Source organism: Phyllostomus discolor, chromosome 12 (genome assembly GCF_004126475.2).
Source record: "Phyllostomus discolor isolate MPI-MPIP mPhyDis1 chromosome 12, mPhyDis1.pri.v3, whole genome shotgun sequence".
Taxonomy (NCBI): Eukaryota; Metazoa; Chordata; class Mammalia; order Chiroptera; family Phyllostomidae; genus Phyllostomus; species Phyllostomus discolor.
Genome location: NC_040914.2, coordinates 17,442,617 through 17,465,855, shown reverse-complemented (window position 1 = coordinate 17,465,855; position 23,239 = coordinate 17,442,617). Strand labels below are relative to the sequence as shown.

Sequence of the window (23,239 nt, the reverse complement as noted above, 5' to 3'; positions counted from 1 at the left end):
ATTGAGAACTTATTTGGAAACATAATGAAGGAGAACTTCTCCAATCTGGCAAAGGAAGTAGACTTTCAGGAAGTCCAGGAAGCTAGAGAGTCCCAAGGAGGTGGGACCCAAAGAAGCATACAACAAGGCATATCATAATTACATTACCTAAATTAAAGATAAGGGGAGAATCCTAAAAGCAGCAACAGAAAAGGAGACAGTTACTTACAAAGGAGTTCCCATAAAACTATCAGTCTTTATCAGTCTGCTCAAAAGAAACCTGATTTGTCAAAAGAAACCTTGCAAGCAAGAATGGGCTGGAAAGAAGTATTCCAAGTCATGAAAGGCAAAGACCTACATCCAAGATTACTATATCCTACAGCAAAGCTTTCATTTAGAATGGAAGGGGAGATAAAGTGCTTCCCAGATAAGGTCAAGTTAAAGGAGTTCATCATAACCAAGCCCTTATTATGAAATGTTAAAGGGACTTATCTAAGAAAAAGAAGAAGGTCAAAACTATGAACAGTAAAATAACAACAAACTCACAACTATCAACAACTGAACCTAAAAAAAAAACCCCAAAACTAAAACTAAAACAAACTAAGCAAACAACTAGAACAGGAACAGAATCACAGAAATGGAGATCACATGGAGGGTTATTAGCAGGGGTCAGGGTGGGGGAAAATGGGGGGAAAGGTACAGGGAATGAGAAGCATAAATGGCAGGTACAAAATAGATGGAGGAAGCTTAAAAATAGTATAATAATTAGAGAAGCCAAAGAACTTATATGTATGACCCATGGACATGAACTAAAGTGGGGAGTGTCGGTGGGATGGGGGATGCAGGGCAGAGGGGAATAAACAGGGGTGGGAAAGGAGCAACTGTAATAGCATAATCAATGAAATATATTTTTTTAAAAAGTAAAAAAATTTAAAGTGCAAACTTTGTACACTAAAAACAACAAAACATTACTAAAAAGAATTGAAGACAACATATAAATTAATTGAAATACATCCATGTTCATAAATGGGAAGATTTCAGAAGTTAACAAGTGGATCCTGAAATTTGTATTGAAATGCAAGAGACCCAAAATAGCTAAAACAATCTTTAAAATGAAGAACAAAGTTGTTGAAATGACACTCCATGATTTCAAAGCTTACTACAAAGATACAGTAGTCAAGGCACTGTGGTAGTGACATTTAATATATACATCCATATACTTAGTATATATCCACATACCCATATAGATCAGTGGATAGAATGGACAGTCCAGAAATAAACCCTTATATTTATGGTAAATTTAATTTCAAAAAAAGTGCTAAGACAATTACAAGGGGGAAAGAATTGCCTTTTCAAAAAAGATGCTGGGAAACCTGGATGTCCACATGTGAAAAAAGAAGGATAAGGAGGAGGAGAAAAAGAAGAGGGAGAAGAAGAGGAATCCCTTGGTACATACCATGTACAAAGATTACCTCGGGATTGATCATAAACCTAAATATAAGAGCTAAAGCTGCACAACTCTTAGCAGAGAATAATGGAAAAAATCTTAATGATTGTGGTTTAGGCAGCATTTTTTAGGATATGACATTAAGAGCACAAGAGGTACATTCAGATGTCATGACACATCAGTTGGACTTGGGGCTGGAGCCCCCTTACCAAAGATCCTGGGCACCATAGGTCTTAATTACCCTCCAGAGTAGTTGATGGCAGAGTAGCTGATGGCAGAGCAGCTGCAGCACCTGGATCCTATGACTTATATATCCTCTAAACCAGGCCATTTCCCATGGTTCACAATAGAAGGGCCGGGCAGCCAGAGAGGGAGGGCATAAAGAGTCATAGTTACGTGGTGGAAAAAACACACAAAATTTTTTTTTAAATATTCCTGAACTAGTTCTAACTGGTTGACACCTTTAGATATCTAAAGCTTCAGTATGAATACTACCTTGGAACCTTTCCAAGTGGAACATCCTTCCTTGAACACTGCTGAGGGAGAAACCCAGCCGGAAAAGACTCATTGACACATCACCCACCAAACGCCAGCTCATCCTAGACTTCCCATACTTCTCCACCCTGCAAATTTGAAGCTTCCCTCTACTCCCACCCACAATCCACCTCCAGACCTGCACTACCTACAGTTCTAGAGCTGAGCAGGAGTGCTGTGGGGACAGATAGAAGGGTCCTAACTCATGATCACCAGGAGACTGGGAACAGGGCAGGAAGGTGGAAGGACTTGCTGCCTGAGCCAAGTCTTGAGGAAGTAAAGGTGTTTCCAGGAAGGGTGGAGGGCTGCAGGCAAGGATGGCTGGAGTCAGGTGGAGCCTGCCTAGGGAATTGCAGGTGGGACTGTGCTGAATGGGGGATGGAGGCCCATGCCCCTGCAGAGGTAGGTACAGAGGGCAGAGCAGGACAGGTCCTGGGACCTTGCTGGACACCCAAGGAGTTGGGGTTTCTACCTGGAGGTGGTAGGAGTCACCCAACAATTCCAAGCCATGAAAATCCAAACCAGGTCACAAATTGTGACACCGAAGTGTCTGTCCTCACACTAGGACTATCACAGACTTCAGTAAGGCCATGACTTTCCTGAGTTACATATCAACACCCAGAAAGTACACTGGGACCTCACAGGCTAGTCCTGTTCAGGGGCAGGATGGTCCTCATCACAGCATTGTTCCAAGGGGCTGTAGACATCCTCCCCAGACCTAAGTGCCGGTGGGCACAGCCAGAGCTCTGAGACAACAGGGTTGCCTGGGAGAGATTGGAGGTGTGCGTCCAAGAAGAAACAGACACACAATTGTCAAGGGCACCCTCCTCCCTCCTTATCCTTACCTATGACTACCTTTGAACTCTGGGAGAGGAACATTGTTATGCAGACAGAAAAAACTGTGAGAGAAAGGAAAAGGGGCTCAACATGGGGCTGAGAAATGGCCATGAGTCCTCAAGGAGGGCAAATGGGTACAGAAGAAGCCCAGGTTAAGTTTGTTTAAAGGTGTTGGTTATGGTCTGGGGGGCATCCCTGCATGGGAGATAGTTCAGGGAGGCCCTGGGCAGTCCAGGATCTTCTGGAGAGGAGGGTTTCCAGGGAAGACAGAGGAGTTCCCAGACTAAGCTACCAGACAGACAGGAGGTTTACAGGTTTTAAACAATGGAATTGTGTGTCAAAGATACTTTGGAGGTGGTTAGGAGTGGGGAGGAAGCTGGGATGATATTGAGGTTTGGGAGCTGCTTTGGGGATAGGATGAGTTGATGCTTGGGTTTGTGGTCCAAATCCGAATTGATGGATAAGTTGATATTTTTCATGTAACGATATGGTGTGGGGCAGCTTGCAGGGATAATTACTGATACATTTATTTATTTATTTATTTACTTACTTACTTATTTATATTTTTTTAATTGTTGTTCAAGTACAGTCGTCTCCATTTTCTCCTCACCACTCCCCACCGCCCCAGCCATCCATTTGATAATGACAGACAATTATATGCCATTATATTCTATTTCATTAAAACCAAGATGTTATTGAAAAACACATGATTATTTTATAACTCTAAACTACGAAGCAATGATCTCATCACTTAGAATGTTTATATGTCTTAGCAGAGCTGCTTTAAACATTTTTACACATAGACTCTTGGAAGACAAATATAAAAATATAAATACACGTAAAATAAGTGAATGAAGACTTTACTAAAACTTCTCCACATCCAGAGCCTGCCCGCTGTGAGCCATTTTTCACCCAAGATCGTTGCCTGTGCTTTCTTATACGCTTCTTTTACAGGAACATTGTTTTCTGTGCCACCAGCAGTGCTGGTCATGCAAAGTTTAGTTTCATTCTAAGCTGCTGATAGTTAGGATCAAACTGGTCCCTTCAGTCCTTTCTTTGGATTTTCCTTCATCTGTTCTTAGAGATTTGGCAGCTCCTCCTGCCTTCCATTATGTTGTTTGCTTTGCTCTAGGCAATGCTTTTGCATCTGCCTCAGAAATAAAATGTGATATTCCTCATCTACTAACGGTGTCTTGCTTTCTTTTATCCCATGAAGAACTTGGTTGTTGATTTGCAAGAAAACACACACTTCAGTCTATCCCTAAAACAATGGCTGTACGCTTCATTGCCAGTTTGTATCCTGCTGGACTATTAACGTGTTGTTCTTCACACACATCACACAAGCCAAATCATAGTGTAGTGTTTGCTGATATTTCAAATGACAGTTGTATGCAGCACATGAGTTACCAGCAGTGTACATGAATATGTACAAAAATGTGATAACCAAGTTTGTGCATATATAAGCAACCGCAACTGTGTCATTGTCTGGCTGACAGTCAGTGTAAAATGCTGTTGATGATCATGCAGATCACAGATTCAAGGGTATGGAAATGTGGAGCATATACATCTTAGAGCCTATGAGAGTCCATTCAGTTTGCAACTTAGCATATTTGTGAAGCTCAAATGAAATCACACTGAAAACCTCCTGGCATAGTACCTGGCATGTACTATGGCATGATCAATTTAGAAATGTTGCTTGCTGTACTGAGTGTTGCCAGACATTAGCACAATTTTAAAGATCTTGACTAGATGCCATTTATTTAAGAGAAATCATACAAAAAAAATTAAAGAGGTTCAAGACTCTGGCAATTCTGAGGAGAGGAGTCTCCATTTTAGAGCTACTCTCTTATGTTCTAAACAATAAATTACAGCACTCCAGGCTGAGGTCTGGGCAAACCTCATCTGGAATTCCTGACTGTATTCTATGAATTGAGAAGTACATGGGGCTTCCAGCAAAGATGGTGGAGTAAGTAAACACTGTACTAACCTCTTCCCGTGACCACTTCAAAATTACAACAAAACTATAGAACAACCATCATTCAGAACTGCCTGAACTCTGTCTGAGCAGAAATGCTATAACTAAGGATATAAATAAGAAGTCACACTGAGACTGGTAGAGAGGATGGAGAGGTGGAACAGGCTGGTTTCCAAGCCCGGGATTCCAGTGCAGGAAAGAAAAGTCTCTATAATTCTGGCTACAAAAAACCAGTGAGGCCCTGGCTGGTGTAGCTCAGTGGATTGAACACCAGCCTGGGAACCAAAAGCTGCTTGGTTGGATTCCCAGTCAGAGTACATGTCTGGGTTGCAGGTCAGGTTCCCAGTAGGGAGCACACAAGAAGCAACCACACACTGATATTTCCCTCCCTTTCTTGCTCTCTCCTTCTCCTCTCTCTAAAAACAAATAAATACAATCTTTTAAAAAATAATTTAAAAAACTAGTGAGGATTGTGGCTGAGTGAGACAGAGGGCTTCTGGAGTCCCAAAAATTCCTCGTAAAGGGCCTGCACATGGACTCATTCAATCTAACTCTGAGCTCCAGTGCTGGTACAGCAGCTTGAAAGGTGCCAGGGACATATAGGGAGGGACTGAATCATCTGGCTTCAGGGTGAGGGCTGGAGGGGCAGCTTTCTCTTAGGAGGAATGGTAGAAGCCATTGTTCCTTTGCTGAACCTTCTCCCTGCAGGCTCAGGTGGACTCATATCTGAGTCTCCATCAACAAGGTTCACACTGTTTGCCCTGCCCTGAGACCCTGCCCCACTCAACTTGTAGGCCCACCCAAGCCACTTCTAGTGGCTTTTCCATACAAATGGACAGCCTTGGTTCATGCTGTGGACTTTCCTAAAATCTCTCAAAGGTCCACAATTCCCAAACAAGCAGCATCTGGCCCCATAAGTCCTTCTAAGTGCCCCTCATCCAGCACTAGCAGCAGCTGGACTTGGTTCACAGCTTAGTTTCTTCCAGGTACCTCTGAGCCCAGCACAAGTGGCAACCATCTGCTTATCACTTTGTAGCTTAGACCAGGTGGCCCCCAGCAGGGCACAGGAAACAGCTGACCTTGGCCTGCACCTTTCAAGAGACCCCAAGCCAGCACACCCAGTTGCCAGCTACAGAACACACGAGAGCTCCGCCCAACCACCTCCACAAATCACACACGCAAAGGGCAAGCTCAGAAGGCACTAGAGGCCCTCGAAAGCAAATCTGCTATGTAGGGTCAGCCTCAGCACAACAACCAGTTTTTACAACCAATCACCCTGAGAGTCAATCCCTCCAAACAGCAATCAAGGGTCAACTACAATAGGAAGACACACACAACCCACACAAGGGACACACCTGGAGCACCCAGCTCAGGTGACCAAGAAGACTATGCTATTGGCCCCACAGGACCCCTACTACATAAAGTCATTCTGCAAAGACCAAGAGATGTAAGAACTCTACATAAAAACAAACACAGGGAGACAGGCAAAATGGGGAGACAAAGAAACATCCCAAATGAAAGAACACGAGAAAGCTCCAGAAAAAGAACTAACTGAAATGGAGACAAGCAAACTATAAGATTCAGAGCTCAAAACAATGGTTATTTTCACAGCAAAAGAAACCAACAAAATGAAAAGGCAGCCCACTGAACTGGGAGAACACACTTGCCAATGATCCATCTGATAAGGAGCTAATATACAAAATATATAAAGAATTACCCAACTCAACATCAATAAAACAAGCAATCCAATTAAAAAAGGATCTGAACAGGCACTTCTCCAAGGAGGACATACAGATGACCAACAGACATATGAAAAAATGCTCAATGTCACTAGTCATCAGAGAAATACAAATTAAAACCACAGCGAGATATCACCTCACACCTGTCAGAATGGCTACCATCAATAAATTAACAAACAACAAGTATTGTCAAGGAGGTGGAGAAAAGGGAACCCTTGTGCACTGCTGGCAGGATTGTAGACTGGTGCAGCCACTTTACAAAATAGTATGGAGTTTCCTCAAAAAATTAAAGGTAAAACTGCCTTTTGACCCAACAATTCTGCAATTTGTGGCCCCTAGTAGGTAGCCCTGTCTTCTGGACTAGCTGTCACCAACACAGCAGTAGTAGTTTTTTATTCCATAGTGTTTCACTTATCTGCCTTAAAGAAACTTATTGGCTAAGTTGCATAAGCTCCATCAAAGTTGGGGCACTGATATGATCTAACAAAGGTGCACCCTTAGCTCCTGGAATGTAGAAAGCCCCCTTGTGTGATTGGGGCCCAGGTGATAACAGAAAATCATTAATTTTTTGCAAATGCAATTTATTTGCAATTGTATTGAAACCGATGTTTTCAAAGAAGTAAACTTCATTGCTAACATTTCAAGTACAAAGAGTTTCATGTGCTAAGCAGGCAGGACACCAATTTTGTGTTTTGTTCTGTTTTGTTTTTTTCTGAATAAAAGACCTTAAGCCCTGGCTGGTGTGGCTCAGTGGATTAGGTGATGGCCTGTGAGCCAGAGGGTCACCAGTTCAATTCCTGGTCAGGGTGCATGCCTGGGTTGTGGGCCAGGTTCCTAGTTGGGGGTACGCAAGGAGCAACCACACTTGGATGTTTCTCTCCCTCCATTCCCCTCTCTTTAGAAAGAAAATCTTAAAAAAAAAAAAAAGACCTCAAAACATGATCCTGTATTTACATCATAAAGTCATAGGCTGGGAATCCCAGCTGTGTCCTCTTTAGAAGTAGTGTAAGGCTGCCACGTTGCCAGGACAGGGTTGTTTTTGATAATGACTCAAGGCAAACTGCCTTTGAGAGATCAAAGGAGTACAGAAGTCCCCTGTTAGTGATGTTGACAATAGCTATGTTTTCTCCATTACCCCAGGCAAACAAGGTCCCATCCTCCCTAAAGGTATAGACATTGTAGTTTTTCCCAACTGCCTTGGAAACACTGTGCTTTCTGTAAAATATGGTGGTCCTTTTACCAAGTACAGCCCTTCTGATCCTTGGGCTATTGGGGGCAGTGTGGATAGCACCATCCTGCACCAGAAAAAGGGCGTTTCATTGTTTTCATACGTTAATTGTATTTTATTCATTATTATTTTTTTACTTTAAATAATTTTTATTTTTCAATTACAGTTGACATACAATATTTATATTAGTTTCAGGTGTATAACCCAGTGATTAGATATTACGTAACTTCCAAAATATCATCTTGGTAAGTTTCACACCCATCTGATACCACACATAGTTATTACAATATATTTGACTATTGCCCATGTTGTACTTTACATCCCCATGGCTGTTCCATGACTACTGATTCATACTTCTTTTTCTTTTTTTTTTTATTTTTAAAGATTCATTTATTTTTAGAGAGAGTGGAAGGGAGGGAGAAAGAGAGGGAGAGAAACCCTGTGTGGTTGCCTCTCATGCGCCCCCAACTGGGGATCTGGCCCACAACCCAGGTATGTGCCCTGACTGGGAATCAAACCGGTGACCCTTTGGTTCACAGGCCAGCACTCAGTCCATTGAGCCACACCAGCCAGGGCATGTTTGAGTCTTTTTGTTTTGTTTTGTTATTAATTGAGAATCTTGTTAGCCATATGTTAAGATCAATAGAAAAAAAAACTATTTTCTCAGTAACTCAAAATCCAGCCACTTAAGAAAATAATGTAGAGAAAATAAGCCCTCTCATTTGATGTGACTGAAAAACCCAGGCTTATCCTGAACTTTGAGAGACTCTGTGTCCTAAACGGATAATGAAACACTCAAGTAAAAGGTAAGAGGCTAGAAGTGTGAGTTTCTGAGGGAGACTGCCCCAAGGGGAATTCAGGAGTAGCCACAATTCTTCAGTTTAACTCCATTGGTGGGGTGTTTCTGGGATGGCCAGCATGGTTTCATTTTCCGGAGTTTTGACAATTCATCGGCCTCAGATTCAGGTCTTACAAAACATTCTTCCACATCTAAAAAGACTTTGTTCCACAGGAGTAAGCTTTTCATTGCTCATCCACCTTCTTGTACTTGGCTTCCAGTTTTGGGGGGCATGCATCCAGGGTGCAGGCTTCCTGCTCAAGAGCTGCTACCTGCTCCTCAGTAACATTGACGTGATCCAGACAAGGCTGTGGTTCAGCACACTTCTGGTTTAAGTCCTTTAAGCTCCTACTAATGTTTATAGCAATATCTTTCATTTCAAGATACTTCCAGCTGGTTCATTTATTTGTCTTTTCCAAGAGCTTATAGTCTTTGCTGGTGGCCGTCAATTCCCCAGTCAGGTAAGTTGTCATTTTGGAGAGTATGTCCCAGCAGAGCTGAGTGACATCAGTCTTGCAGGGCTCCTCTGCTTTCTTGGCTGTTTCCACGGTGGCATCATCTCCAACTGGCTCCTCCCATTGGTTGGTCAGGACACTTTCAGCCCCTGACACTACCACCATGCTCCACCCCATGCTGCTTTTGGTTCTGTATTTGAGTCTTGACTGCTATTGGTCTGTTCATGTGTAGGGTCAACCCTAGGGCTGGCTGATTGTGAGGATCAACCCTGACCACGGTATACAAGCTACTATGTGAGTGCTGACCACATGAAGCAGAGTTCGCCTCAGCAGGGTCTGGTACCTGCTGAGATTCCTTTGGAAAATGCCATTTGTGAAGCTAATTGGCTCCTTCTCTGATGCTGTGTGAAGCTGGCCACTGTATGTGCTGGCTCGGGGACCTTTTAGGAGGGACTCTGGGGGCAGACCAATATCAGATGCTGCCTGTGACTGGCTCTGGGCCTCCTGTTTGGAGCTACATAGTGACCCCTGGTTTGTGGCTGCCTCTGCTGAGTCTGGGTATGTGCAGGTTGGAAAAAGCTGTGTACTGAGGCCAACTTTTACAGGCACCAGGTCTGGGGGCAGGTCAACAAAAGTTTCAGGGCACCTTGAAATCTGCTCCCACCTTCCAGCTGCCAGTGAGGCTCAGTCACTGAAATCACTTCTGGTGGTATTCACATTGCATGAGGGAGGTTCTCAGCGAGTCACCAGGTAGGGGGAAGTGGTATTTGCCAGACTGATACAGGTTCAAACTCAGTGTTCATGCTGTGTCTAAGGCCACTCAACAAACACTGCAGGTCTAGCTGCCACCCTTGGGGTGAACACAGATCTATTTGGTGGGGCAGGGTCTCAGGCTGTCATCAGGGTGAGGCCAGCATTGTTTATCATGCTTAAATAGACCAAGATTTGGCCATGTGAAGGGAGGGTTCTGCTCCAGTTGGGCATGTGAGAAAAAATGACCTCCACCCTAGACCTAAACCAACTCAGTCTGTCCCAGATTCTGCAAGGAGCCCAATCTCAGTAGGGAGAGCTACTGGGAGTTGGGAGGGGTTAGTGGTTCTCTTGTGAGGGAGAGGTGCCTGTCAGGTTTGCAGGAATGTGGGATGAGTGGGCAGAGCCACACAACTCAATCTGTCCCAGATTCTATCCTGACCTCAGCAGGGTGGAGCCACCAGAAATCAGAAGGGTGGGGCCAGTGGGAGCCCAGAAAGTGGGGCTTACTGATCTCCCAGGAGGGGATGGTGCCATTCAGGTTTGCTGGAAAGTGGGGGGAATGGCTGCCACCCCAAAGCCACACAACTCAGTTCCTAACACCCACTGATTCTTCCCAGCCCTCTACACCCCGGCCCAGACAGCTGTCTCCCCAGCAGTACCAATCTCCACAGGGTGGGGCAAGAGGGAACCCAGAGGGCGTGGCTATTGCTTCCCCCCAACAGGTGACATATGGGAGGGTGTGCTCCACCTGAGAAAGATGGTATCTACAGTATGGGAGCATGACTCAGACCAGAGAGCAGACTAATAATTGTCAGAGGGGATGGGGGATGGAGACTAGGTTAAAATGGTTAGGGCATTAAGCAGTAGAAATCGGTGGTTACAGAATAGTCACAGAATTAGAGTTTCTTGATGCGTCCCCAGATGAAAAAAGGGTAAGGAGGAAACAAAGGTATATGTGGGAAGATCTCCCTAATTACATAAAATAAATATTTATATGATCAGATTTTCTAACATTATGTAAACCTTTCGAGGCAGGAGACAGCATAGGAAGAACTCTGAGATTGCACCGCTGTTGCTGGCCAGCACCTAGCATCTTGGTTGCCAGGAAACACCTTTTATCACTTAGGTAAAATAAATAGCAAACTAAGGCAGGGAGGAGGAGGGAGACATGCCTCACCCACTGACTCAGCAGTCCTGAGCCCAGTCCGGTGATAATGCCAGGTGTTCCAATGTCATAGGAAATGCCTTGCTACCGCAGGAGGAGGGAAGTTCTTGAAGTTCTATGTAGCGTTCCCACTATCTGTGCAGGAAAGCCTTTGAAACTGTGCTTTCATCCCAAGGCCTGAAAGGTGGGAGAGGGTCCACAGTGCCCAAGGAGCCTACAAATGACTGTGGGAAACTGCCCCAACTTTAATTAACTGCCTCCTGTCACGTACCTGTTTTACAACAAGATGAACAAGTGGAGTTTGGAGCATGATAAGGATTCAGGCTAACAGACCCCCACACATACCTAAGTTTGGGTAGTCACATCCCCCAGGAAAGCTGGCACCACATAGACCCACCAATCAATATGTAACTTCTACTCCCATCCCGCCAACTATGTAAGTCCTCAGAACAGAGGACTTGCTGTCTTGGCTCTCTGGCCACCCAGCCTCCGGCCACCTGGCCTTCAGCCACCCTTCCTTTCGCCACCCTGCTTTGCCCTGCACCTATGCCTTTCACTCCCTCACTGTAGCTAGGCCCATAAAGATTCAATCCCTGGCTCTGCTTATTGGGTCTGGTAGGTGACAGGCATCATGAACATATCAGTTCTGTCTCAAGAATCTTGCATAACAGTTGCCCCTAACCCATCATTAGCTACCCTCTATTTGTGAACAATCTTGAATTATCTTTTTTCCCTCTCCAAGTTGGAAACATCTGGTCTGGTTTATTAATGTTGAAGTTATTTTGATAAGCCAATGCACATTGCCAGTCAGCTGAGAGTTTTCCCTGAGAAGAGGCAGGGCTAGTGCCCCCAGGACCACCAATGGGTGTGGAGGATAAAGACTGTAGCCCAACAAAGAAAACGGATGTCTCTTCAGCTTTGGGTGCTTTATTCAGAGGGCCGGCAATCAGGTTTGTACCCTAACAGATTGTCTTAAATTCCATTTTCAATCTGCCCTTTTTATGAGGAGGTAAAAAGTGTAGGTAAAGGGATTGGAATTCAGGGGTAAAGTTAATTAGATAAAAGCTGCACTATTCTTCCTCTGTGTCCTGGGAGATGGTCTTTATCAGTGTCCTGGGCAGAGGGTGTCTCGCCATGGAGCACAATGGCTCAGATACTATCTTGATTGCTTGCAGTCCTCCTGAGGCACAAAGGTGGAAGTGCCTATGATCTCCCGGAGTTGAGGTGGGTCACACCTTCAGTTCCTGAAACAATAGCTTTTTACATACATTGATTACCACCCTTATTAGCTATCACCTGAAACTAAAATTTTTCCAACATTTGAGCCCCCCCATCAATACCAAGGGGAAAACTTAATCAGAGTTTATTTTCATCTAAATGAGGGATGCAGCCCCATACCAGCTCCCCCTAGACCAGGGTTCTAGTGCCAGGAAGATAAGGCCCCATAATTTCTGGTTGTAAAAACCAGTGGGGATTGAGGCTTCGTATGACAAACTGCTAGAGTCCCAGGCAGTTCCTCTTAAAGGGCTGACACAAAGACTTAACTCAGACTCACTCCCTTTGAGCTCCATCACTAAGGCAGCAGCTTGAAAGACATCAGAGGCATCCGGGAAGAGGAACTGAAGCATCTGGCATCAGGGCGATAGTTGGGAGGCAGCTTTCTCCCCTCACAGATCCAGCAGGCAGGCATCATTTCTGAGACTCCACCAACCTGGTTCACACCTTGTGCCCTACCTTGGTGGTTCACTGAGGCTCTGCTGTCCCACCCAACTTTCGGGCCCACCCAAGCTGTTTCCAGTGGCTTTTCCATATGAATGGCTTGTCTTGGCTCAAGCTTCAGATTTTCCTCACTTCTCTCAGACTAGCAGCATTTGGCCTCAGCATGCTCCAGGCTTATTGCTAAGTGGCCTCAGACCCAGCACTCACAGCCACTGGCCTTGGTTCACAGCTCAGACTTTCTTGGGCACCTCCAAGCCCAACAAAGTAGCAGCCAACAACAGATTGCTTTGTAGATTATGCCGGGTGACACCCAATAGAACACAGGCTGACCTTGGCCTGCACCTCCCAGGAGGCCCAGAGCCTCCACACCCAGTGGGCAGCTATAGACCATGTTGGAGCACCACTACTCAACCACCTCCACAAGCAACATATTCAAGGGGCAGGCTCTGGGCACTGGAACCCTGATGAAGTAAGTCCTGCTGTGTGGAGTGGGCCCCTGCAGACCTGATCCTCCACGGTGATTGGAGGTTGGTGGTCAGTGGTCACAGCTAGTCCTTGCAACTGACTGGTCTGAGTAAATCCCTCCCATTGACCTGCCAATAGTAATCAAGGCTCAATTACAACAGGAGGGTGTGTTCAGCCTACACAAAGGGCACACCTTGAGTACCAGCTTGGGTGATGGGTGAGGCTGTGTCACTGGGCCCTACAGGACACTTAATACCTTAGGACACTCTTCCAAGCCAGGGAGTCATAGCAGTGCTACCTAATACATAGAAACAAACACAGGGAGGCTGCCAAAATTGGAAGACAAATAAACATGATCCAACTGAAAGGACAGATCAAAACTCCAGAAAAAGAACTAAACAAAATGGAGACAAGCAATCTGCTAGATGCACAGTTCAAAACCCTGGTTCTAAGGATGCTCAGTGAACTCAGTGATAACTTTGACAACTCAAAAAGGGTCATGGAAACCATAAAGAAGGATATACTAACTGAAATGAAGAACAATTTACAGGGAATCAACAGTAGAGTGGATGAAACCAAGGTTCAAATCAGCAATTTAGAATATCAGGAAGCAAAAAAAAACCCAATCAGAACAACAAGAAAATTACAGTTATGGTGGAGGGAATTCCACATTTTTATTTTGGCCAATGAGGAGAAAGAGGCTTTTAGGCAGCCAGGAATATGAGCAAGGGCAAAATTGTTGTCACTGTTGATTTAAGAATGGCTTCCCCATGGGGCTTACTCAGGTGTAGATCTCATAGTTAAGGAGGAAAAATTCTCTGGACGGCTTCCAATCCACAGCCTGTTGTGGTCTGAGTCTTTTATTTCTGCTGTGCCTTTTTCCTCCTCATTTTTAAAAACATTTATGTAATAAAAAAGAAACAAGCACAATAATCCAATAGCAAATATTTGGCTCATAGTACATGACTAAAAGTTATGTTAATAGTGGTAAAAAAGTGTTTTGAATTTCTTTTTTAAGTATATTTTATTGATTATGCTATTATATTTGCCCCATTTTTTTCTCCCCTTTCTGCCCCTCAGCCCTATATCATCCCTCCCACCAGCATTACCCCGCCCTGTTCATGTTCATGGGTTGTACATGTAAGTTCTTTGGCTTCTCCATTTCCCATACTATTCTTTATCTCCCCCTGTTTATTTTGTACCTACCTATAGGGAACCGATCAGCATGGCAATCACAAATGTAGCCCAGTATTGATCCAGAAAACCGATCAATGCGAGGCAGCACACAGGACCCAGGTGTGCAGATCGGCTTTCCCATGGGTAATCAGGCCTGCATTGTGCCTAGGCTGCTGTGAGACTTGCTTTTGCTAAAACTCCCTCACCCTGAGCTAAGACTGCAGATGTTTAATATGTATCTCTGAAGCAACTCCCTAAGTCTGTGCTAAGCTGTCCCAAGGACAAAATGTAAGCAATCATTTTTGTTGTTCCCTTGCATTTGCAAATTTTTCTCCTTTTTTGTTATCTGTAAGAAGTAATCACTTAACTAAATCTGGAAATAATGAGAACCTTCTTTGATGTAATGCGACTGGAAAGCAATAAAAGCCTGTCCAGGCAAGGGTCAGCATGCTCTCCTCTTCAGAGAGTGGCTGTGCCGTCCCTTTTTCTCCACCGGACTCGGTAGTCCGTGTGAATTTGTGTAATGCATCCACAACACACAGACTCTGGAGGGCTGGAGTCTGTATCACCTACCAATAACGCTTCTTATTCCCTGTACTTTCTCCCCACCCATTCTTCCCCCTCTCCCTCCCTGCTGATAACCTTCCATGTGATCTCTAGTTCTGTGATTCTCTTCCTGTTCTAGTTGTTTACTTAGTCTGTTTTTCTTTTCTTTTTCTTCTTTTTTTTTTAGATGCAGTTGTGGACAGTTGTGAGTTCATTGTCATTTTACTGTTCATACTTTTTTAAAAATATATTTTATTGATTATGCTATTATGTTGTCCCATTCCCCCTCTTTGTTCCCCTCTGCTGTGTACACCCTCCCCCACCCACATTCCCCCCCCCCCCTTTAGTTTATGTCTATGGGTCATACGTATAAGTTCCTTGCCTTCTACATTTCCCATTCTATTTTTGCCCTCCCCCTGTCCATTTTCTACCTACCATCTATGCTACTTATTCTCTGTACCTTTTCCCTCTCTCTCTCCCTTCCACTCCCCCACTGACATGGGTGTGCTCCAGAGCAAGCCTGCACCCAGTCTTCGTCTTGAGAGTTTTGATCTCTTTTCTTCAGGGGAGATTCTTAGGGGAGGTTTCAGCAGAATATTCATCAGCTTTCCAGATGCGTTTTTACTACGCTGATGCGTCGCTGTTTTAGTTTTATCTTGGGTCTGTCTGGGTCTAATGGGTTTGTGTCATTTTTCCCCTGGCTTCATTGTCCTTGGGTTTACCTGGCACAAATGGCATTAACTGGGTCTCTGTTCTTTATTTTTTCCAACCAGGGAGATTTAAGCTATGTATTCTCTGATCAGGGAGGAGAGGTGAAAACTCTTTGCTCTCAAGTGTCCTTGGCTACAGAAGATAAGGCTTTACAGTTTACCAGCTGGCTGTAAGTTGTTCAAGTTTTTTATCCTTGCTTAACTTTCTTTTCTCAGTTTATAATACACTTAACCAGGAATTGTCCTAGCTTCCTACTATCCTACTTCATAACCACTATATTGCACACCTGAAATTAATACAAAATAATGTAAAATGAAAATTGTAATGGAAAAAAACTAAATAAAAAAAAACGATAAGCAAAGCAGGAAATTCCTTCTTGGAGGCATTTAAAAACATATTGGGATGCCACCTACAGTGCAAAGGATATAATGACAACAAAAGACTTTCCCATTTTCCTTCCTCCTCCTAATCTGCATCGGCAAGATTTGTAAATTTTGCTGTCTCTTCCACAGATTCCTTTCTTCTCGATCTATGGTTTTCCCACCTTCTTTAGGAGATTTCAAATTTATTTATTTCCTTGTAAATAAATAAATAAAAAGAATACAGCAGGGGGAAGGAAGGAGAAAGAGAGGGACAGAAACACTGATGCTTGAGAGCTACCTCAATATGTTGCCTCTCAGGCGCCCCCAAACCAGGGACCTGGCCCCCATCCCAGGCATGTGCCCTGACTGGGAATTGAACCAGCGACCTCTCAGTCCTCTTTGAGGCTGGCACTCAATCCACTGAACCACACCAGCCAGGGCAGATTTCAATTTTATTTCAATGCCATGAGTTTGCCTTCTTTCTCTCTTTCTTTCTTTCTTACTCCCCTCGGTCCCTCCATCCCTCCCTTTCCTCCCTTCCTTCCATCCTTCATGTGTGACAGTCTGAGTCCTGGGTGCTATTTTCCCAAGCCCTGCTCAGTGCCCCTCACTTGGTGTAACTGATTTCCATGGGCTGTGGATCTCTGGCACCAAAGCAGGGTGGGAGGGGTGGGGGTACAGGGGCAACTGCACCCATGACTTTGAAGACAGTCTTGGGAACGTGTCTCTTTCCGAGTTTCCCTCAAATGTGTCCTTCAACCTTTCTCTGTAGGCATCAGGTTGCTCTTCTCTATTCTGTTTACAATGATCATTTTTGGTCCATTCACACTTTCTAGAACACAACGTTAGAATAGTTTTTGCTCAGGAGTGCCTAACTCCAACTCAGCTCAAAGGCTGACTTGCCATTCAGCTTTTCTATGCCTGTCTCTATTCTCAGATGGCAAACTTGCCCACGGTATTTAACTAGTATCTGCCCACAGAGTACTGCTGCTGGCTGTGCAGTGTGTATGGAAGAAACCACAGGGGGGAAGTCCGTATAGGAAATTTAAACTGCACTGATGTTCCTCTTTAAATTTTAGAATTTGCTTATGTTGTGGACTCTTTTGCTAAATTTATGAGCTTCTTACACAACCAAAAGTCCTTCTTCTAGTCAGGAAGCTGTTTTAAAAGAGCCAGGACAGTGTGAATTTCCCAGGTGCTGTGGAAGCTGTAGTGAGCTGGCCACACTTGAACTTAAGATTGTGTACTTGGCACATGGCCAAATGAAGATAAGGTTGAAGATCTTCCATCTGGCAAAGGCACCATCTGCCCCAGTGAAACTACTTCCATGTCAGCAGAGACTGTTACAGGGTTTAGCCAAGAGGGGGGACCCCAAATAGACATTTGAAATGGGGTCCAGAACTTAAGGTGTCCAGGAGATTTTGGGATGTCTCCACCCTCCCCCCCCAGGGTGTGGGTGGGGGAAGGGACAAACGGAGCAGGAGCAGGGCCGTTGAGAGCTGTTTTGCATAGCAACAGCCTTTCAGCTAAGCTCTGGTGTGGTCATTTAACATATCTATAGCCTTTGGCTGGTCGCTTAGATATGTTAAATAGCTGTGCCCTTGCCCTGAGCCAGGGGAATGGAAGTAACTTCCCCACCAAGACGTAACTGGGGGGGCAGGTTCCCCGAGTTACAGCGCCTGCGTGGGAGCTTGGAGATGATTGACTCCAGGACATGGGGCCACGCCTGCCCAGACTCATGATGGCAGCCCAGTAAAGCTGGAAGGATACGAGTTCTGGCATGTGAAGCCGAGTGTGGGAGTGTCACAGGTGGGCACAGGTAACCAGGTTCTTAGTGATCGGGACAAAGAATTGAACCGAATACCCAGAGTTCATAGAAGAGAACATGGGAGCAGGTCAACTCCAAGCAGAGATTGACCTCAAGGGCTGGAGGGACTTTATTCTTATAGGGTGGATCCTTCCTGGCTAGTTTTGGTGGGCTTTTACTGAGTATATACAAGTAGTTGCATTACTTTAAAGCTACTGCGCATGTGGTTTCCCATGATCCTCCCTGATTGGCCACCAGGGAAGAGAGTACCACAATGCTAGGGAATTAATCCCTGTTTCTCCTGGGGTCCCCCTGTACTAGGTTCACCTTTCTCTAAGCCAGAGAATTATAGCTCTCCATGCTAGAGATTGGTGAAAAAGAAAAGAGTTATTTATTCAAATTACACAGACTAAAAGTAATGACTTAATGTCTTTGTTAAAATCCCAAAGTCCCTTGAAACACCCACAAACACACATAATCCTTCCTTCCCCCCTTTGCCCAGTCTGGGGTACCGTATCTCAGGAGAAGAAATAGAAGTCGATGGCTTAGGCAGCTCTCGGTTTTTCCTAGTAATTTGTGCTCAGCTGGCATGCCTTCCTTAGTTCCCAGCACCACTGGTGGTGTTGCCAGGATCGCCACCTAAAGCCACGTGGTGATTCTTCTCATGGCTGCGGGGGCGGGGCGGGGCGGGTGATCCCCCTTTCTGGGAGAGCGATGACAGCAGCAGCAGCAGCACCGAGAGGGCTAGCACGGAGCTCATCGTGTCCTGGCCAGAGCAGGTGGCTGCAATGTTAGCTGAGCCCAAGAGCAGTGAGAGCGCAGGCACAGCATGCGGAGGCCTGGCGGTGGCTGCGGTGACCGGGCAGTGACCGGGTGCTCCCGAGTCACTTATTGGTGGCCCCTTCTTGCGGCCTCGGCTGTAGAGCTGGCTGGGGCTGGGAGCCAGGCGGTAGAGGAGCCTCAGGTGGCTGCATCGCAGACGGTGTCTACGCGGCTGCGGGAGTCCCCACTCTGCTAAAGCCACATGGTTCTCTCTCCTCAGTGACTGCGGTCCTCCCTGCACTACCACAGCTGCATGGTTCTCTCTTCTCAATGGCCGCCAAGTCTGGGTTTTAAATCCCTGTGGCCAATCTTCCTCTGCAGCCTCATTTCCGACTCCTCCCACACTCGGCTTCACATGCCAGAACTCTCAAAGCCTTCCAGCTTTACTGGGCTGCCATCATGAGTCTGGGCAGGCGTGGCCCCATGTCCTGGAGCCAATAATCTTCTCTGAGCTCCCACGCAGGCGCTATAACTCAGGGGACCTGCCCCCCCAGTTACATCTGGGTGGGGAGGTTACTTCCATTCCCCTGGCTCAGGGCATGGCCACAGCTATTTAACATATCCATGCAACCAGTTAAAGGTTATAGATATGCCAAATGACCATGCCAGAGGGTAGCTGAAAGGCTGTTGCTATGCAAAACAGCTCTCAATGGCCCTGCTTCATTTGTCCCTTCCCCTGGAGTGGAGAGTGAGGACATTCTCTATATTTTTCTAATATTTCCCGGACACCTTGAGTTCTGAACTCCATCACAAACCCTTCTTTTGGGGACCCTTTGGCTGCACCCTCCTACAGGAGGAGTCGGAAATGAGGCTGCAGAGGAAGATTGGCCACAGGGATTTAAAACCCAGACTTGGCGGCCATTGAGAAGAGAGAACCATGTGCAGCCCTGAGAGGACAGAACCATGTGACTGTGGAGGTGCAGAAAGGGTCACGGCCATTGGAGAGAGAGCCACACAGCTTTAGCAGAGTGAAGACTCCTGCAGCCCTGAGAGAGGGAGAACCACGCGGCCTTGACAGAGTGGGGACTCCCATGGCCCTGGGAGAGAGGACCACGTGCCTTTGCCAGAGTGGGGACCCCCCCCTGCAGCTTTAGAAGGGGGAACCACCACCTGGTTTTAGCAGAGATCCCGGCGACTCAGCTGAGGGTGCCAGGAACCCAGGGAGATCTCCCAGTCGAGATGAGGACTAACTGGGAAGAACCAGAGGACTGCCTGAGCCATGGACTTCTATTTCCTTTCCTGAGATACGGTACTCTGGACTGGGCAAAGGGGGAAGGAAGGAAGGACTGTGTGTTTGTGGGTGTTTTTTAGGGACTTTAAGATTTTTGATAAAGACATTAGGTCACTACTTGAAGTTTGTATAGCATTAAATAAACATTTCCTTTCCTTTTCACAAATCTCTGGCATTGAGAGACGTCTTTCCTCTGGCAGCGGACATAACGGACCTGGGGCCTTCTTTCAATAATAGTATATCATCCCAGGCCCCCCCCTTGTTGTGTTCTGTAACAAGACCACTGACTGACTACTGTCATTTGATAGTGTTTAGGCTGTATTACAGGTGATGGTTGGCAATGAAATCAAGGGTGTCTTTGATTTTTAAAAAAGATTTTATTTATTTAGTTTTAGACAGAGGGGAAGGGAGGGAGAAAGACAGAGAAACATCAATGTGTAGTTGCCTCTCATGCACCCCCTACTGGGGATCTGACCCACAACCCAGGCATGTGCTGTGACTGGAAATCAAACCAGTGACCCTTTGGTTTGCAGGCCAGCACTCAATCCATGAGCCGCACCAGTCAGTGCAATTTTAAAATAATTTTGAAAAGGAGAGAGAGAGTTGCATCCCCTGGCCCCCAGGAGCTGACCAGGTCCTCCCAGCCCAGCCTGTGTGCTCTGCTGAGGAAGACACAGGATCCCACAGAACCTCAGTGTGAGTCAAGGCCGCCATGAGGCTCTGATGGGAAAAGGCAAACAGCAGGCCCCCCGGAGCCATGTCTGAAGAAAAATGAAAACATGAATATTCTCCAAACCACAAAAACAAGCAATCATCCCCCCATCCTAACCAAGATGAGTGACTGCTGCATCCTTACCAATCACAGCCTTGACCTCACTCTAGTCCTGATTCCCTCCAAGTAGCACTTGCTAAGATGGCCAATCACTGAATTATCCCAGCCTCCTGACAGCACCCAACCCAAAGCAAATACTCGCTTCCTTAAACCCTCCTCAGAATATCCTAATACAAGCCCAATGCCTACAGTGAGTCCTTTCTACACCTTCTCTCTCAGACACCCACAGTCCCCAGGGTGGACAGTCTCCATGCAACTGAGAGACACACTGACCCTATTCCATCCCAGGTGTGTTTCTGGCTGGATAATGTTGACAAAAGAAGTGCCTTTGTTTTCTTTCCTCTTTGTTTCTTTTTTCTTCCTCACTGGAAGATATTTTTTCATTGCTTTTAAGGAGAGAGAGAGAGAGACAGAGAGAGAGAGAGAAACATTGATCAATTGCCTCCCTTATGTGCCCTGACCAGGGACAGAACCCCCAACCTTTAGCTGCACAGGACTGTGCTCCCCTCAGCTGAGCCTCACCAGCAGGGACAAGAAGTGCCTTTCTTTCCTCCTCCTCACAAACCCACACCAGTTCTTGAGTGACAAGCAGCTTCAACCTAGTCACTTTTTTTACCACCAAGACAGTTTGCATCTTGGCTACGCGTTCTAGAATCTTATTTCTCGGTCCCCATTTTTCAATTCACTCAAGTTATAATACTTGGAAAACATATTCAAATGACAAAAGAATCTTACCACACTCACAGGGAAGTTTGTGACTTTTAAGGAGGTCTTCCTCTGCGGCATATTGCCCTCCTCCTGGGTCCCACTCTGGGTATGGATGTTAAAGGCTAGTCAGCTCCCAGGTCAGGCATTTATGTTCCAAAGACATTTTTCCAACATTTCTATTTTGTTACACACCCACGTTGTAATAGTTAGCCTCATAAAAATACAGGAAATGCATTGGCTGGTGTGGCTCAGTGGATTGAGTGCTGGCCTGTGAACCCAAGGGCTGCTAGTTCAATTCCCAGTCAGGGCATGTGCCTGGGTTGCTAGCCAGGTCTCCAGTAGGGGGTGCATGAGAGGCAACCACACAATAGTGTTTCTCTCCCTCTCTTTCTCCCTCCTTTCCCCCCTCTCTAAAAATAAATAAATAAAATCTTAAAAAAAAATCCAATGTGAAATTTGTTTTAAAAACGTGGGAAAGGCAGGTCTCAGCACTCAAATCTTCCTACTAGCACTAAAAGCTTTCCCTCACCTCTTGACTTAGCTTATTCATGTATTTCTGTGAGGTTTCCCTGTTTCTCCTAAGGGAAAGAAAGAGCCAGACACTCAGCAGCAACTACAGGTTGCTCAGACTGGCCAACAGGGCCCTGCCTAGTCCTTCCTGGTGTTCTTCCATGTCTCTACCAGAGGGTGGCGCCCAGCTCCAAAGTTAAGGCCCCTTCCTTAGGCCCAAAGACTCAGGATCTAAGTCCTCCTTCAACCCTGAACCTCTCCAGGCTTTCTCCCAGTTCTTTAGCTGAAAGTTGAGAGAGGATTGGAGGGATGGACCATGTAGCCATTTGAGTGTCCTCCACCCAAATACTGGTGATGATGACTGACTTTATTGACATATAACATTGTGTAAGTTTAGCTAATGCCTCTAACATTTCACTTAATTATCATTTTTTTTGTTGTGTGGGAATAATTAAGATCTAGTCTTTTAGGAACTTTGATGTTTATAATACTGTGCTAAAAACAGAGTATTCTAGGCCCTGGTTGGTATGGCTCAGTGGATAGAGCACAGGCCTGCCAAGCAAAGGGTCGCAGGTTCGCTTCCCAGTCAGGGCACATGACTGGGTTGCAGGCCAGATCCACAGTAGGGGGTGTGCGAAAGGCAACCACACATTGATGTTTCTCACTCTCCTTCCCTTCCCCTCTCTCTAAAAATAAAATAAGTAAAATCTTTAAAAAATACAGTATTATAAATACATGTGTCACAAACAAATAACAAAGTATTATAAACATCAAGTTATTGCACCATAGTATTATAAATACATAGATTACAAATTAATATAAATTAGAAATTAATAATACAGTAATACTATTACAAATAAATAATGCTATGGTGACAAACATATATTTTACTTCAAAATTCTTGATTGTTATCAGGGTGTACAAAGAATGGACTCTGGCATCTATAATCATCAGCTTTGTTTGTTGGAAGTGTAGCAGAAATGCATGACTATGCTCACAATTTGTGCTTCAGTGAGAAAACTGAGGGGAGCTCCTGTTCTCTCCGGTTTACTGATTAAGTCAGTGAAGCACCTTTTCCTTTCTGATTTTCCACTTCTGGTCTTAAATCAGTTGGAGGATGCACTGGTGACCCATTTGACCATCTTCTGCTCCCAGGAAGCTGGGAAGGCTCATTCCTAGGAAGTCAACTGCTGTTCCAGTGGATGGAATTTGGCATTTTTATTTTAACTTATGAGAAGAAAGAGGCTTTTAGGAAACTGGAAATATGAGAATGGGCAAAACTGCTGTTGCTGTTGTTGATTTAATAAATGGCTTCCCCATGGGGCTTAGTCAGGCGTAGATCTCACAGTTAAGGAGGAAAACTCTCAGGACCACTTCTAATCATGTTGCGGTCCGAGTCT

The 23,239-nt window shown here is 45.3% G+C and overlaps 1 pseudogene; it reads right to left on the bottom strand.

Moving 5' to 3' along the window:
- Nucleotides 1-8,566: 8,566 nt before the first annotated feature.
- LOC114511465 lies at nucleotides 8,567-9,209 on the bottom strand (annotated as a pseudogene).
- Between the last annotated feature and the right edge of the window lie 14,030 nt (nucleotides 9,210-23,239).